Consider the following 15,104-nt stretch of genomic DNA (forward strand, 5'->3'; position numbering starts at 1 on the left):
TGTTTACACAGACTCTTTTTACAGTAGGGTGCGGTTCACATAAACACTGTTTACAGTATGCACTTCTTGCATATACTATTCATAGCAGTGTACGGTTTACATAAACACCGTTTACTGTAGGGCACTGTTTACGTCGACTTTACAGCAGTGTACGGTTTACATACACACTGTTTACTGTAGTGCGCTGTTGACATAGACTATGTTTACAACAATGTACAGTTCACATAAACACTTTTCACTGCAGGTCCGGTTCAGATAGACTCTGTTTACAGCAATGTCCGGTTGAAACATTGTTTACTGTAGGGCACTGTTTAAATTGACTATGTTTACTTTAGGCACTGTTTGCATAGAATGTTTACAACAGTGTACGGTTTACATTAACACTGTTTACTGTAAGGCATTGTTTGCAGCAGTGTACGGTTTACATTAACACTGTTTAGTGTAGTCCACTGATTACACAGACATTGTTTACAGCAGAGTACGATTTACAGAAACATTGTTTACTGCTGGGCACTGATTACACAGACTCATTTTACAGCAGTGTACGGTTTACATTAACACTGTTTAGTACAAGGCACAGTTTACAAAGGGCCTGTTTACATTAATGTAAGGACTACTTTCACTCTGTTTACTGCATGGTGCTGTTTAAATACTGTTTACTGGAGGGTACTTTTACATAGACTGTTTCCAGTAGTGTACGGTTTAATTTCTCTGTTTACTATAAGGCACTGTTTTCACTGACTTTCCTTACAGCAGTGTACATTTTACATACACACTGTTTACTCTAGGGCACTGTTTACATAATGTGGAGATGCCGGCGTTGGACTGGGATGAGCAGAGTAAGAAGTTCAACAGCTTTGTTTCAAATGACTAGCTTTTGGAGCACTGTTCAATACAGCAGTGTACCTTTTACACAACAACTGTTTCCAGTAGATCACTGATTAAAAATGCTCGGTTTGCAGCAGTGTACGGATAACGTAAACCCTGTTTACCGTAGGGCTCTGTTCATCTTGACACCGTTTACATCAGTGGACGGTTCACATCAGCACTGTTTATGTTGGCACTGTTTATTTAGACTGTTTACTGTAGGGCATTGATTAAATACTAGTTACTGTTTGGGACTCTTTATATAGACTCTGCTTACTGTATGGCACTGTTTCAATACTGTTTACTGTAGGGCACTGTTTGCGTAGACCCTGTTTATAACAGTTACGATTTACATAAACACTGTTTACTGGAAGGCACTGTTTACTTAGACTCCGTTTACAGCAGCCTACGGTTTACATAAACACTGTTTATTGTAGCGCACTGTTTACATAAACTCTGTTTATAGCAGCGTACGATTTACATAAACACTGTTTACTGGAGGGCACTGTTTACTTAGACTCCGTTTACAGCAGCCTACGGTTTACATAAACACTGTTTACTGTAGCGCACTGTTGACATAGACTCCGGTTACAGCAGTGCACGGTGTATCTAAACAATGTTTTCTGTAGTGCATTGTTGACATAGACTCTGTTTACAACAGTATCGGGTTTACATAAACACTGCTTACTGTGTTGTACTGTTTACACAGACTCTTATTACAGCAGGGTACGGTTTTCAAAAACTGTTTACTGTAGGGCACTCTTCACATAGACACTCTGACAGCAGTGAACGGTTTACATAGACACTGTTTACTGCAGGACACTGTTTACATAGACTCTGTTTTCCTGCAGAGTACAGTTTATGTTGGCAGTGTTTACTGTAGGGCGTTGTCCAAAGATTCCTGCTCACATTGCAGTCTTTCAAAATTCAAATTCCTGGGAAAAAGAGGGAGAAAGTTAACTAAACAACTGGAAAAGATTGAAACTATTTAATACAGCGAGAGCCCAGGGTTCCCTTTTCAGTTTTACAACTCCTCAGCAACATCCGAATACAAATAAGTCACAGCTTTCAACCAGAGGTTAAAAAAGATTGAGAGACAATTAATACTCAAAATCTTTTTATTATCACAATTAGGCTTACATTAATACTGCAATGAAGTTACTATGAAAATCCCCTTCTCTTGTGTTTCTTGCTGTCTCTCTGTACCTCTTATACATATTTATGTCTCCCTCCCTCACTCTCTTTGATCCCTCCAATATTAAAATTAAACCTCAGTCAGGGTAATAACCCGGGTGAAGCCTGCGGAACAGGCCTCAGCCAGCGCTCCCTCGGGAAGAATTCACACTCCCTCGTCCTCCTCACAGGATTCCCGACCTCCTTCCAGTTTTCCAAATAAAGATGCCTCTGGAGAAAAAAAGGAGATAAAATTGGTGATAAAGACAATAACAGGGACATTTAAAAAAAAAATACAAAACAGCACAACAGGAGTCCAACATTTCCAATCTCGAGCCAATCAGCAATATGTCAACACCCAAAATGCACAGCTCAAAACAGAGAGATTGACACACCCAGCGACACACACACACACACACACACACTGAAGCAGAGGGGTAATGTTTTCAGTGTCGTGGGTTTTTAGTTTGTGAACTGAAGTCCCTCAGACACAGATATATCCTCAGTGAGCTGTGAGCAGACTCCACCCCTAGTCTCTGCCATGTGTGGAATGTCTGTCTCAGAGGACAGCTCTCTATTGACATGTAAATGAGTGACAAGAGATGCTGATCTCCTTGCTGCTCAGCCCCACACACACAGAATGTGACTTCAGCTAAACCTTGGCCTTCATCACACCAGTGTTGTTCACTGAGCAGGCCGGAAAATATGGGATTAAATGTAATTATTAGACAGGGACATTCTTATTTTTTCTACCCAAGTGCAAAACCTCACATTTATCCATGTTATACTGCATCTGCCATATCTCTCTCTCACTAACTCCCCTCCCAATAGAATTGAATCATAATTTAAAATAGTATTGGGAAATGATTAGAAACAGTTTGGACTGAGATCTCCTCAGTGACCTGTGTGCTGTCCCCACCCCCGACTTTCTGTCAGGAATGTCCCCCTCGGTGTGTTTCCTGTGTCTGCAAAGGTAACACTTGTCCTGTCTATGGTTATGTTAATTCAGCAGACAGCCACAGATTCACAATGTCCTGTCCTTATTTCTGTCTTTGTTTGACATTTGTTCCCTCTGAATTTCTGACATGTTGGGAATGACCATTCGTCTGTCGCCTTAGGAAGGCTTTCCATAGAATGAGTAAAAACCAGCAAGAAATCACAGAATCTGAGTTAAACACAACTTCATTTCTGCCTCCATTTAGAGAGAAGATTCCTGGCCAGACAAACAAAGCTCATTGCAAAGTTTCACTTCATATTTTACTTGTTGTTCACGGACAGATTTTTCACTGAAATCTTCTGATGTCAATTCCTGAGATTAGAATTTATAAAGAAACAATTTGGATTGAATGAAAACGGTCAGTTTGATAACCCTAATGTCCTGACTGCCTCACGTCCTGGCACCCTCATACCATCACACCCTCATGTCCCCTAACCCTCACATCCTGACCCACTCACGTCCCCGAAACCTCAGATCCTGACCCGCTGTGTTCCTCTTTCTCTGTGTGTGTCCCTCACTCTCTCCGTGTGCCCACCTCTCTCTGTTCCTCTCTCCCTCTGTGTACCTGTTGCTCTCAAAGTGTCCTCTCACTCTATCCCTCTCTTTCACTGTCTACCTCTTTCTCTCTGTGTCACTCTCTCTGTCGCCCTCTCCCAAAAAGTTCCCCCCTCTCTCTGTCCCCCTCTCTCCCTGTCCCTCCATCTCTACCCCTCTCTCTCTTTGTCCCACTCTCGCTCACTGTGTACATCTCTCTCACTTTCTATCACTCTGTCTCTCTCTCTCCTTCTCTCGCTGTGTCTCTCGCTCTCGCTGTGTCCCTCGCTCTTGCTGTGTCGTCACTCTCGCTGTGTCCCTCGCTCTCGCTGTGTCCCTCGGTCTCGCTGTATGCCTCGCTCTAACTGTGTCCCTCGCTCTCAGTGTACCCCTCATTCTCTGTGTACCCCTCACTCTCTGTGCGTCCCTCGCTCTCTGTGCATCCCTCGCTCTCTGTGCGTCCCTCGATCTCTGTGTGTCCCTCGCTCTCTGTGTGTCCCGCGCTCTCTGCGTGTCCCTCGCTCTCTGTGTGTCCCTTGCTCTCTGTGTGTCCCTCGCTCTCTATGTAGCCCTCGATCTCTGTGTGTCCCTCGCTCTCTGTGCGTCCCTCGCTCTCTGTGTGTCCCTCGCTCTCTGTGTGTCCCTCGCACTCTGTGTGTCCCTCGCTCTCTGTGTGTCCCTCGCTCTCTGTTTGTCCCTCGCACTCTGTTTGTCCCTCGCTCTCTGTGCGTCCCTCGCTCTCTGTGCGTCCCTCGCTCTCTGTGCGCCACTCGCTCTCTCTGCGTCCCTCGCTCTCTGTGTGTCCCTCGTTCTGTGCGTGCCTCGCTCTCTGTGCGTCCCTCGCTCTCTGTGTGTCCCTCGTTCTGTGCGTGACCCTCGCTCTCTGTGCACCCTCACTCTCTGTGTCCCTCGCTTGCTGTGTGTTCCTCGCTCTCTGTGTGTCCCTCGCTCTCTGTGTGTGTCCCTCTCACTCTGTGTGTGTCCCTCGTTCTCTGTGTGTCCCTCGCTCTCTGTGTGTGTCCCTCGCTCTCTGTGTGTGTTCTTCACTCTGTGTGTGTCCCTCGCTCTCTGAGTGTGTCCCTCGTTCTCTGTGTGTCCGTCGCTCTCTGTGTGTGTCCCTCGCTCTCTGTGCACACCTCGCTCTCTGTCTACCACGCTCTCTGTGTCTCCCTCGCTCTCTGTGCGTCCCTCGCTCTCTGTGTGTCCATACTCTCTGTGTGTCCCTCGCTCTATGTGCGCCCCTCAATCTCTGTGTGTTCCTCGCTCTCTGTGTGTCACTCGCTCCCTGTGTGTGTCCCTTGCTCCCTGTGCACCCATCGCACTCTGTGTCCCTCGCTCTCTGTGTCCCTCGCTCTCTGTGTGTCCCTCACACTCTGTGTGTCCCTCGCTCTCTGTGTGTCCCTCGCTCTCTGTGTGATTCTCGCTCTCTGTGTGTCCCTCGCTCTCTGTGTGTCCCTCGCTCTCTGTGTGTCCCTCGCACTCTGTGTGCCCCTCGCTCTCTGTGTGACCCTCGCTCTCTGTGTGTCCCTTGCTCTCTGTGTGCCCCTCGCTCTCTGTGTGTGTCCCTCGCTCTCTGTGTGTGCCCCTCGCTCTGTGTGTCCCTCGCTCTCTGTGTCCCTCGCTCTCTGTGTGTCGCTCGCTCTCTGTGTGTCCCTCAATCTCTGTGTGTCCCTCGCTCTCTGTGTGTGCCTCGCTCTCTGTGTGTCCCTCGCTCTCTATGTGTCCCTCGCTCTCTGTGTGCCACTCGCTCTCTGTGTTTCCCTCTCTCTCTCTGTGTCCCAGCTCGCTGTGTGTCCCTCGCTCTCTGTGTGCCCCTCTCTCAGTGTGTCCCTCGCTCTCTGTGTGTCCCTCGCTCTCTGTGTGTCCCTCGCTCTCTGGGTGTCCCAGGTCTCTGTATGTCCCTCGCTCTCTGTGTGTCCCTCGCTCTCTGTGTGTGTCCCTCGATCTCTGTGTGTCCCTCGCTCTCTGTGTGTCCCTCGCACTCTGTGTGCCCCTCGCTCTCTGTGTGACCCTCGATCTCTGTGTGTCCCTTGCTCTCTGTGTGCCCCTCGCTCTCTGTGTGTGCCCCTCGCTCTGTGTGTCCCTCGCTCTGTGTGTCCCTCGCTCTCTGTGTGTCGCTCGCTCTCTGTGTGTTCCTCAATCTCTGTGTGTCCCTCGCTCTCTGTGTGTGCCTCGCTCTCTGTGTGTCCCTCGCTCTCTGTGTGTCCCTCGCTCTCTGTGTGCCACTCGCTCTCTGTGTTTCCCTCTCTCTCTCTGTGTCCCAGCTCTCTGTGTGTCCCTCGCTCTCTGTGTGTCACTCGCTCTCTGTGTGTCCCTCGCTCTCTGTGTGTCCCAGGTCTCTGTATGTCCCTCGCTCTCTGTGTGTCCCTCGCTCTCTGTGTGTGTCCCTCGATCTCTGTGTGTCCCTCGCTCACTTTGTCCGTCGGTCTCTGTGTGTCCCTCGCTCTGTGTGTGTCCCTCGCTCTCTGTGTGTCCCTCGCTCTCTGTGTCCATTGCTCTCTGTGTGTCCCTCGCTCTCTGTGTGTCCCTCGCTCTCTGTGTGTCCCTCGCTCTCTGTGCGTCCATCGCTCTCTGTGCGTCCCTCGCTCTCTGTGTGTCCCTCGCTCTCTGTGTGTGTCCCTTGCTCTCTGTGTGTCCCTCGCTCTCTCTGTGTCCCTCGCACTGTGTGTCCCTTGCTCTCTGTGTGTCCCTCGCTCTCTGTGTGTCCCTCGCTCTCTGTGTGTCCCTCGCTCTCTGTGCGTCCATCGCTCTCTGTGCGTCCCTCGCTCTCTGTGTGTCCCTCGCTCTCTGTGTGTGTCCCTCGCTCTCTGTGTGTCCCTAGCTCTCTGTGTGTCCCTCGCTCTCTTTGTGTGCCCCTCGCTCTGTGTGTCCCTCGCTCTCTGTGTGTCCCTCGCTCTTTGTGTGTCCCTCGCTCTTTGTGTGTCCCTCGCTCTCTGTGTGTCCCTCGGTCTCTGTGTGTCCCTCGCTCTCTGTGCGTCCCTCGCTCTGCGTGTCCCTCTCTCTCTGTCTGTCCCTCGCTCTCTGTGTGTCCCTCGCTCTCTGTGTGTCCCTCGCTCTCTGTGTGTCCCTCGCTCTCTGTGTGTTCCTCGCTCTCTGTTTGTCCCTCGCACTCTGTTTGTCCCTCGCTCTCTGTGCGTCCCTCGCTCTCTGTGCGTCCCTCGCTCTCTGTGCCACCACTCGCTCTCTCTGTGTCCCTCGCTCTCTGTGTGTCCCTCGTTCTGTGCGTGCCTCGCTCTCTGTGCGTCCCTCGCTCTCTGTGTGTCCCTCGTTCTGTGCGTGTCCCTCGCTCTCTGTGCACCCTCACTCTCTGTGTCCCTCGCACTCTGTGTGTCCTTCACTCACTGTGTGTGTCCCTCGCTTGCTGTGTGTTCCTCGCTCTCTGTGTGTCCCTCGCTCTCTGTGTGTCCCTCGCTCTGTGTATGTGTCCCTCTCTCTCTGTGTGTGTCCCTCGTTCTCTGTGTGTCCCTCGCTCTCTGTGTGTGTCCCTCGCTCTCTGAGTGTGTCCCTCGTTCTCTGTGTGTCCGTCGCTCTCTGTGTGTGTCCCTCGCTCTCTGTGCACACCTCGCTCTCTGTGTGTCCCATGTTCCCTATGTGTCCCTCGCTTTCTGTGTGTCCCTCGCACTCTATGTGTGTCCCTTGCTCTGTATGTGTCCCTCGCTCTCTGTGTGTGTCCCTCGTTCTGTGTGTGTCCCTCGCTCTCTATGTGTGTCCCTCGCTCTGAGTTCCCCTCGCTCTCTGTGTCCCTCACTCTCAGTGTCCCTCACTCTCTGTCTCCCCCGCTCTCTGTGTGTGTCCCTCGCTCTCTGTGTGTGTCCCTCGCTCTCGGTGTGTGTCCCTCGCTCTCTGTGTGTCCCTCGCTGTCTGTGTGTCCCTCGCTCTCTGTGTGCCCCTCGCTCTCTGTGTGTCCCTCGCTCTCTCTGTGCCCCTCGCTCTGTGTATGTCCCTCGCTCTGTGTGTCCCTCGCTCTGTGTGTCCCTCGCTCTCTGTGCACCCTCACTCTCTGTGTCCCTCGCTTGCTGTGTGTTCCTCGCTCTCTGTGTGTCCCTCGCTCTCTGTGTGTGTCCCTCTCACTCTGTGTGTGTCCCTCGTTCTCTGTGTGTCCCTCGCTCTCTGTGTGTGTCCCTCGCTCTCTGTGTGTGTTCTTCGCTCTGTGTGTGTCGCTCGCTCTCTGAGTGTGTCCCTCGTTCTCTGTGTGTCCGTCGCTCTCTGTGTGTGTCCCTCGCTCTCTGTGCACACCTCGCTCTCTGTCTACCACGCTCTCTGTGTCTCCCTCGCTCTCTGTGCGTCCCTCGCTCTCTGTGTGTCCATCGCTCTCTGTGTGTCCCTCGCTCTATGTGCGCCCCTCACTCTCTGTGTGTCCCTCGCTCTCTGTGTGTCCCACCCTCTCTAAGTGTCCCTCGCTCTCTGTGTGTTCCTCGCTCTCTGTGTGTCACTCGCTCCCTGTGTGTGTCCCTTGCTCTCTGTGCACCCCTCGCACTCTGTGTCCCTCGCTCTCTGTGTGTCCCTCAATCTCTGTGTGTCCCTCGCTCTCTGTGTGTGCCTCGCTCTCTGTGTGTCCCTCGCTCTCTATGTGTCCCTCGCTCTCTGTGTGCCACTCGCTCTCTGTTTCCCTCTCTCTCTCTGTGTCCCAGCTCTCTGTGTGTCCCTCGCTCTCTGTGTGCCCCTCTCTCAGTGTGTCCCTCGCTCTCTGTGTGTCCCTCGCTCTCTGTGTGTCCCTCGCTCTCTGTGTGTCCCAGGTCTCTGTATGTCCCTCGCTCTCTGTGTGTCCCAGGTCTCTGTATGTCCCTCGATCTCTGTGTGTCCCTCGCTCACTTTTTCCGTCGGTCTCTGTGTGTCCCTCGCTCTGTGTGTGTCCCTCGCTCTCTGTGTGTCCCTCGCTCTCTGTGTCCCTTGCTCTCTGTGTGTCCCTCGCTCTCTGTGTGCCCCTCGCTCTCTGTGTGTCCCTCGCTCTCTGTGCGTCCATCGCTCTCTGTGCGTCCCTCGCTCTCTGTGTGTCCCTCGCTCTCTGTGTGTGTCCCTTGCTCTCTGTGTGTCCCTCGCTCTCTGTGTGTCCCTCGCACTGTGTGTCCCTTGCTCTCTGTGTGTCCCTCGCTCTCTGTGTGTCCCTCGCTCTCTGTGTGTCCCTCGCTCTCTGTGCGTCCATCGCTCTCTGTGCGTCCCTCGCTCTCTGTGTGTCCCTCGCTCTCTGTTTGTGTCCCTCGCTTTGTGTGTCCCACGCTCTGTGTGTCCCTCGCTCTCTGTGTGTCCCTAGCTCTCTGTGTGTCCCTCGCTCTCTGTGTGTGCCCCTCGCTCTGTGTGTCCCTCGCTCTCTGTGTGTCCCTCGCTCTTTGTGTGTCCCTCGCTCTTTGTGTGTCCCTCGCTCTCTGTGTGTCCCTCGCTCTCTGTGTGTCCCTCGCTCTCTGTGCGTCCCTCGCTCTGCGTGTCCCTCTCTCTCTGTCTGTCCCTCGCTCTCTGTGTGTCCCTCGCTCTCTGTGTGTCCCTCGCTCTCTGTGTGTCCCTCGCTCTCTGTGTGTCCCTCGCTGTCTGTTTGTCCCTCGCACTCTGTTTGTCCCTCGCTCTCTGTGCGTCCCTCGCTCTCTGTGCGTCCCTCGCTCTCTGTGCGCCACTCGCTCTCTCTGTGTCCCTCGCTCTCTGTGTGTCTCTCGTTCTGTGCGTGCCTCGCTCTCTGTGCGTCCCTCGCTCTCTGTGTGTGCCTCGTTCTGTGCGTGTCCCTCGCTCTCTGTGCACCCTCACTCTCTGTGTCCCTCGCTCTCTGTGTGTCCTTCACTCACTGTCTGTGTCCCTCGCTTGCTGTGTGTTCCTCGCTCTCTGTGTGTCCCTCGCTCTCTGTGTGTCCCTCGCTCTCTGTGTGTGTCCCTCTCTCTCTGTGTGTGTCCCTCGTTCTCTGTGTGTCCCTCGCTCTCTGTGTGTGTCCCTCGCTCTCTGTGTGTGTTCCTCGCTCTCTGTGTGTGTCCCTCGCTCTCTGTGTGCCCCTCTCTCAGTGTGTCCCTCGCTCTCTGTGTGTCCCTCGCTCTCTGTGTGTCCCTCGCTCTCTGTGTGTCCCAGGTCTCTGTATGTCCCTCGCTCTCTGTGTGTCCCAGGTCTCTGTATGTCCCTCGATCTCTGTGTGTCCCTCGCTCACTTTGTCCGTCGGTCTCTGTGTGTCCCTCGCTCTGTGTGTGTCCCTCGCTCTCTGTGTGTCCCTCGCTCTCTGTGTCCCTTGCTCTCTGTGTGTCCCTCGCTCTCTGTGTGCCCCTCGCTCTCTGTGTGTCCCTCGCTCTCTGTGCGTCCATCGCTCTCTGTGCGTCCCTCGCTCTCTGTGTGTTCCTCGCTCTCTGTGTGTCACTCGCTCCCTGTGTGTGTCCCTTGCTCTCTGTGCACCCCTCGCACTCTGTGTCCCTCGCTCTCTGTGTGTCCCTCAATCTCTGTGTGTCCCTCGCTCTCTGTGTGTGCCTCGCTCTCTGTGTGTCCCTCGCTCTCTATGTGTCCCTCGCTCTCTGTGTGCCACTCGCTCTCTGTTTCCCTCTCTCTCTCTGTGTCCCAGCTCTCTGTGTGTCCCTCGCTCTCTGTGTGCCCCTCTCTCAGTGTGTCCCTCGCTCTCTGTGTGTCCCTCGCTCTCTGTGTGTCCCTCGCTCTCTGTGTGTCCCAGGTCTCTGTATGTCCCTCGCTCTCTGTGTGTCCCAGGTCTCTGTATGTCCCTCGATCTCTGTCTGTCCCTCGCTCACTTTTTCCGTCGGTCTCTGTGTGTCCCTCGCTCTGTGTGTGTCCCTCGCTCTCTGTGTTTTTCCCTCGCTCTCTGTGTCCCTTGCTCTCTGTGTGTCCCTCGCTCTCTGTGTGCCCCTCGCTCTCTGTGTGTCCCTCGCTCTCTGTGCGTCCATCGCTCTCTGTGCGTCCCTCGCTCTCTGTGTGTCCCTCGCTCTCTGTGTGTGTCCCTTGCTCTCTGTGTGTCCCTCGCTCTCTGTGTGTCCCTCGCACTGTGTGTCCCTTGCTCTCTGTGTGTCCCTCGCTCTCTGTGTGTCCCTCGCTCTCTGTGTGTCCCTCGCTCTCTGTGCGTCCATCGCTCTCTGTGCGTCCCTCGCTCTCTGTGTGTCCCTCGCTCTCTGTTTGTGTCCCTCGCTCTGTGTGTCCCACGCTCTGTGTGTCCCTCGCTCTCTGTGTGTCCCTAGCTCTCTGTGTGTCCCTCGCTCTCTGTGTGTGCCCCTCGCTCTGTGTGTCCCTCGCTCTCTGTGTGTCCCTCGCTCTTTGTGTGTCCCTCGCTCTCTGTGTGTCCCTCGCTCTCTGTGTGTCCCTCGCTCTCTGTGCGTCCCTCGCTCTGCGTGTCCCTCTCTCTCTGTCTGTCCCTCGCTCTCTGTGTGTCCCTCGCTCACTGTGTGTCCCTCGCTCTCTGTGTGTCCCTCGCTCTCTGTGTGTCCCTCGCTCTCTGTTTGTCCCTCGCACTCTGTTTGTCCCTCGCTCTCTGTGCGTCCCTCGCTCTCTGTGCGTCCCTCGCTCTCTGTGCGCCACTCGCTCTCTCTGGGTCCCTCGCTCTCTGTGTGTCTCTCGTTCTGTGCGTGCCTCGCTCTCTGTGCGTCCCTCGCTCTCTGTGTGTGCCTCGTTCTGTGCGTGTCCCTCGCTCTCTGTGCACCCTCACTCTCTGTGTCCCTCGCTCTCTGTGTGTCCTTCACTCACTGTCTGTGTCCCTCGCTTGCTGTGTGTTCCTCGCTCTCTGTGTGTCCCTCGCTCTCTGTGTGTCCCTCGCTCTCTGTGTGTGTCCCTCTCTCTCTGTGTGTGTCCCTCGTTCTCTGTGTGTCCCTCGCTCTCTGTGTGTGTCCCTCGCTCTCTGTGTGTGTTCCTCGCTCTCTGTGTGTGTCCCTCGCTCTCTGTGTGCCCCTCTCTCAGTGTGTCCCTCGCTCTCTGTGTGTCCCTCGCTCTCTGTGTGTCCCTCGCTCTCTGTGTGTCCCAGGTCTCTGTATGTCCCTCGCTCTCTGTGTGTCCCAGGTCTCTGTATGTCCCTCGATCTCTGTGTGTCCCTCGCTCACTTTGTCCGTCGGTCTCTGTGTGTCCCTCGCTCTGTGCGTGTCCCTCGCTCTCTGTGTGTCCCTCGCTCTCTGTGTCCCTTGCTCTCTGTGTGTCCCTCGCTCTCTGTGTGCCCCTCGCTCTCTGTGTGTCCCTCGCTCTCTGTGCGTCCATCGCTCTCTGTGCGTCCCTCGCTCTCTGTGTGTCCCTCGCTCTCTGTGTGTGTCCCTTGCTCTCTGTGTGTCCCTCGCTCTCTGTGTGTCCCTCGCACTGTGTGTCCCTTGCTCTCTGTGTGTCCCTCGCTCTCTGTGTGTCCCTCGCTCTCTGTGTGTCCCTCGCTCTCTGTGCGTCCATCGCTCTCTGTGCGTCCCTCGCTCTCTCTGTGTCCCTCGCTCTCTGTTTGTGTCCCTCGCTCTGTGTGTCCCACGCTCTGTGTGTCCCTCGCTCTCTGTGTGTCCCTAGCTCTCTGTGTGTCCCTCGCTCTCTGTGTGTGCCCCTCGCTCTGTGTGTCCCTCGCTCTCTGTGTGTCCCTCGCTCTTTGTGTGTCCCTCGCTCTTTGTGTGTCCCTCGCTCTCTATGTGTCCCTCGCTCTCTGTGTGTCCCTCGCTCTCTGTGCGTCCCTCGCTCTGCGTGTCCCTCTCTCTCTGTCTGTCCCTCGCTCTCTGTGTGTCCCTCGCTCTCTGTGTGTCCCTCGCTCTCTGTGTGTCCCTCGCTCTCTGTGTGTCCCTCGCTCTCTGTTTGTCCCTCGCACTCAGTTTGTCCCTCGCTCTCTGTGCGTCCCTCGCTCTCTGTGCGTCCCTCGCTCTCTGTGCGCCACTCGCTCTCTCTGTGTCCCTCGCTCTCTGTGTGTCTCTCGTTCTGTGCGTGCCTCGCTCTCTGTGCGTCCCTCGCTCTCTGTGTGTGCCTCGTTCTGTGCGTGTCCCTCGCTCTCTGTGCACCCTCACTCTCTGTGTCCCTCGCTCTCTGTGTGTCCTTCACTCACTGTCTGTGTCCCTCGCTTGCTGTGTGTTCCTCGCTCTCTGTGTGTCCCTCGCTCTCTGTGTGTCCCTCGCTCTCTGTGTGTGTCCCTCTCTCTCTGTGTGTGTCCCTCGTTCTCTGTGTGTCCCTCGCTCTCTGTGTGTGTCCCTCGCTCTCTGTGTGTGTTCCTCGCTCTCTGTGTGTGTCCCTCGCTCTCTGAGTGTGTCCCTCGTTCTCTGTGTGTCCCTCGCTCTCTGTGTGTGTCCCTCGCTCTCTGTGCACACCTCGCTCTCTGTCTACCACGCTCCCTGTGTCTCCCTCGCTCTCTGTGCGTCCCTCGCTCTCTGTGTGTCCATCGCTCTCTGTGTGTCCCTCGCTCTATGTGCGCCCCTCACTCTCTGTGTGTCCCTCGCTCTCTGTGTGTCCCTTGCTCTCTGTGTGCCCCTCGCTCTCTGTGTGTGTCCCTCGCTCTCTGTGTGTGCCCCTCGCTCTGTGTGTCCCTCGCTCTCTGTGTCCCTCGCTCTCTGTGTGTCGCTCGCTCTCTGTGTGTCCCTCAATCTCTGTGTGTCCCTCGCTCTCTGTGTGTGCCTCGCTCTCTGTGTGTCCCTCGCTCTCTGTGTGTCCCTCAATCTCTGTGTGTCCCTCGCCCTCTGTGTGTTCCTCGCTCTCTGTGTGTGTCCCTCGCTCTCTGTGTGTCCCTCGCTCTCTGTGTGTCACTCGCTCTCTGTGTGTCCCAGGTCTCTGTATGTCCCTCGCTCTCTGTGTGTCCCTCGCTCTCTGTGTGTGTCCCTCGATCTCTGTGTGTCCCTCGCTCACTTTGTCCGTCGGTCTCTGTGTGTCCCTCGCTCTCTGTTTGTCCCTCACTCTCTGTGTGTCCCTCGCACTCTGTGTGCCCCTCGCTCTCTGTGTGACCCTCGCTCTCTGTGTGTCCCTTGCTCTCTGTGTGCCCCTCGCTCTCTGTGTGTGTCCCTCGCTCTCTGTGTGTGCCCCTCGCTCTGTGTGTCCCTCGCTCTCTGTGTCCCTCGCTCTCTGTGTGTCGCTCGCTCTCTGTGTGTCCGTCAATCTCTGTGTGTCCCTCGCTCTCTGTGTGTGCCTCGCTCTCTGTGTGTCCCTCGCTCTCTGTGTGTCCCTCGCTCTCTGTGTGCCCCTCTCTCAGTGTGTCCCTCGTTCTCTGTGTTTCCCAGGTCTCTGTATGTCCCTCGCTCTCTGTGTGTCCCTCGCTCGCTTTGTCCGTCGGTCTCTGTGTGTCCCTCGCTCTGTGTGTGTCCCTCGCTCTCTGTGTGTCCCTCGCTCTCTGTGTCCCTTGCTCTCTGTGTGTCCCTCGCTCTCTGTGTGTCCCTCGCTCTCTGTGTGTCCCAGGTCTCTGTATGTCCCTCGCTCTCTGTGTGTCCCTCGCTCTCTGTGTGTGTCCCTCGATCTCTGTGTGTCCCTCGCTCACTTTGTCCGTCGGTCTCTGTGTGTCCCTCGCTCTGTGTGTGTCCCTCGCTCTCTGTGTGTCCCTCGCTCTCTGTGTCCCTTGCTCTCTGTGTGTCCCTCGCTCTCTGTGTGTCCCTCGCTCTCTGTGTGTCCCTCGCTCTCTGTGCGTCCATCGCTCTCTGTGCGTCCCTCGCTCTCTGTGTGTCCCTCGCTCTCTGTGTGTGTCCCTTGCTCTCTGTGTGTCCCTCGCTCTCTGTGTGTCCCTCGCACTGTGTGTCCCTTGCTCTCTGTGTGTCCCTCGCTCTCTGTGTGTCCCTCGCTCTCTGTGTGTCCCTCGCTCTCTGTGCGTCCATCGCACTCTGTGCGTCCCTCGCTCTCTGTGTGTCCCTCGCTCTCTGTGTGTGTCCCTCGCTCTGTGTGTCCCACGCTCTGTGTGTCCCTCGCTCTCTGTGTGTCCCTAGATCTCTGTGTGTCACTCGCTCTCTGTGTGTGCCCCTCGCTCTGTGTGTCCCTCGCTCTCTGTGTGTCCCTCGCTCTTTGTGTGTCCCTCGCTCTCTGTGTGTGCCTCGCTCTCTGTGTGTCCCTCGCTCTCTGTGTGTCCCTCGCTCTCTGTGTGCCCCTCTCTCAGTGTGTCCCTCGTTCTCTGTGTGTCCCAGGTCTCTGTATGTCCCTCGCTCTCTGTGTGTCCCTCGCTCACTTTGTCCGTCGGTCTCTGTGTGTCCCTCGCTCTGTGTGTGTCCCTCGCTCTCTGTGTGTCCCTCGCTCTCTGTGTCCCTTGCTCTCTGTGTGTCCCTCGCTCTCTGTGTGTCCCTCGCTCTCTGTGTGTCCCAGGTCTCTGTATGTCCCTCGCTCTCTGTGTGTCCCTCGCTCTCTGTGTGTGTCCCTCGATCTCTGTGTGTCCCTCGCTCACTTTGTCCGTCGGTCTCTGTGTGTCCCTCGCTCTGTGTGTGTCCCTCGCTCTCTGTGTGTCCCTCGCTCTCTGTGTCCCTTGCTCTCTGTGTGTCCCTCGCTCTCTGTGTGTCCCTCGCTCTCTGTGTATCCCTCGCTCTCTGTGCGTCCATCGCTCTCTGTGCGTCCCTCGCTCTCTGTGTGTCCCTCGCTCTCTGTGTGTGTCCCTTGCTCTCTGTGTGTCCCTCGCTCTCTGTGTGTCCCTCGCACTGTGTGTCCCTTGCTCTCTGTGTGTCCC

At 55.3% G+C, this 15,104-nt stretch overlaps 1 long non-coding RNA gene across 1 annotated transcript; it reads right to left on the reverse strand.

Moving 5' to 3' along the window:
* Positions 1 to 1,657: 1,657 nt before the first annotated feature.
* On the reverse strand, positions 1,658 to 2,496 carry LOC140406125 (uncharacterized). Its single transcript, XR_011939047.1, has 3 exons — positions 2,436 to 2,496; positions 2,138 to 2,271; positions 1,658 to 1,802 (listed from the first exon to the last, which is right to left on the reverse strand). It is a non-coding gene; the product is annotated as an uncharacterized lncRNA (long non-coding RNA).
* Positions 2,497 to 15,104: the final 12,608 nt, after the last annotated feature.

The sequence above is a fragment of the Scyliorhinus torazame genome, unplaced genomic scaffold (genome assembly GCF_047496885.1).
Source record: "Scyliorhinus torazame isolate Kashiwa2021f unplaced genomic scaffold, sScyTor2.1 scaffold_272, whole genome shotgun sequence".
Lineage (NCBI taxonomy): Eukaryota > Metazoa > Chordata > Chondrichthyes > Carcharhiniformes > Scyliorhinidae > Scyliorhinus > Scyliorhinus torazame.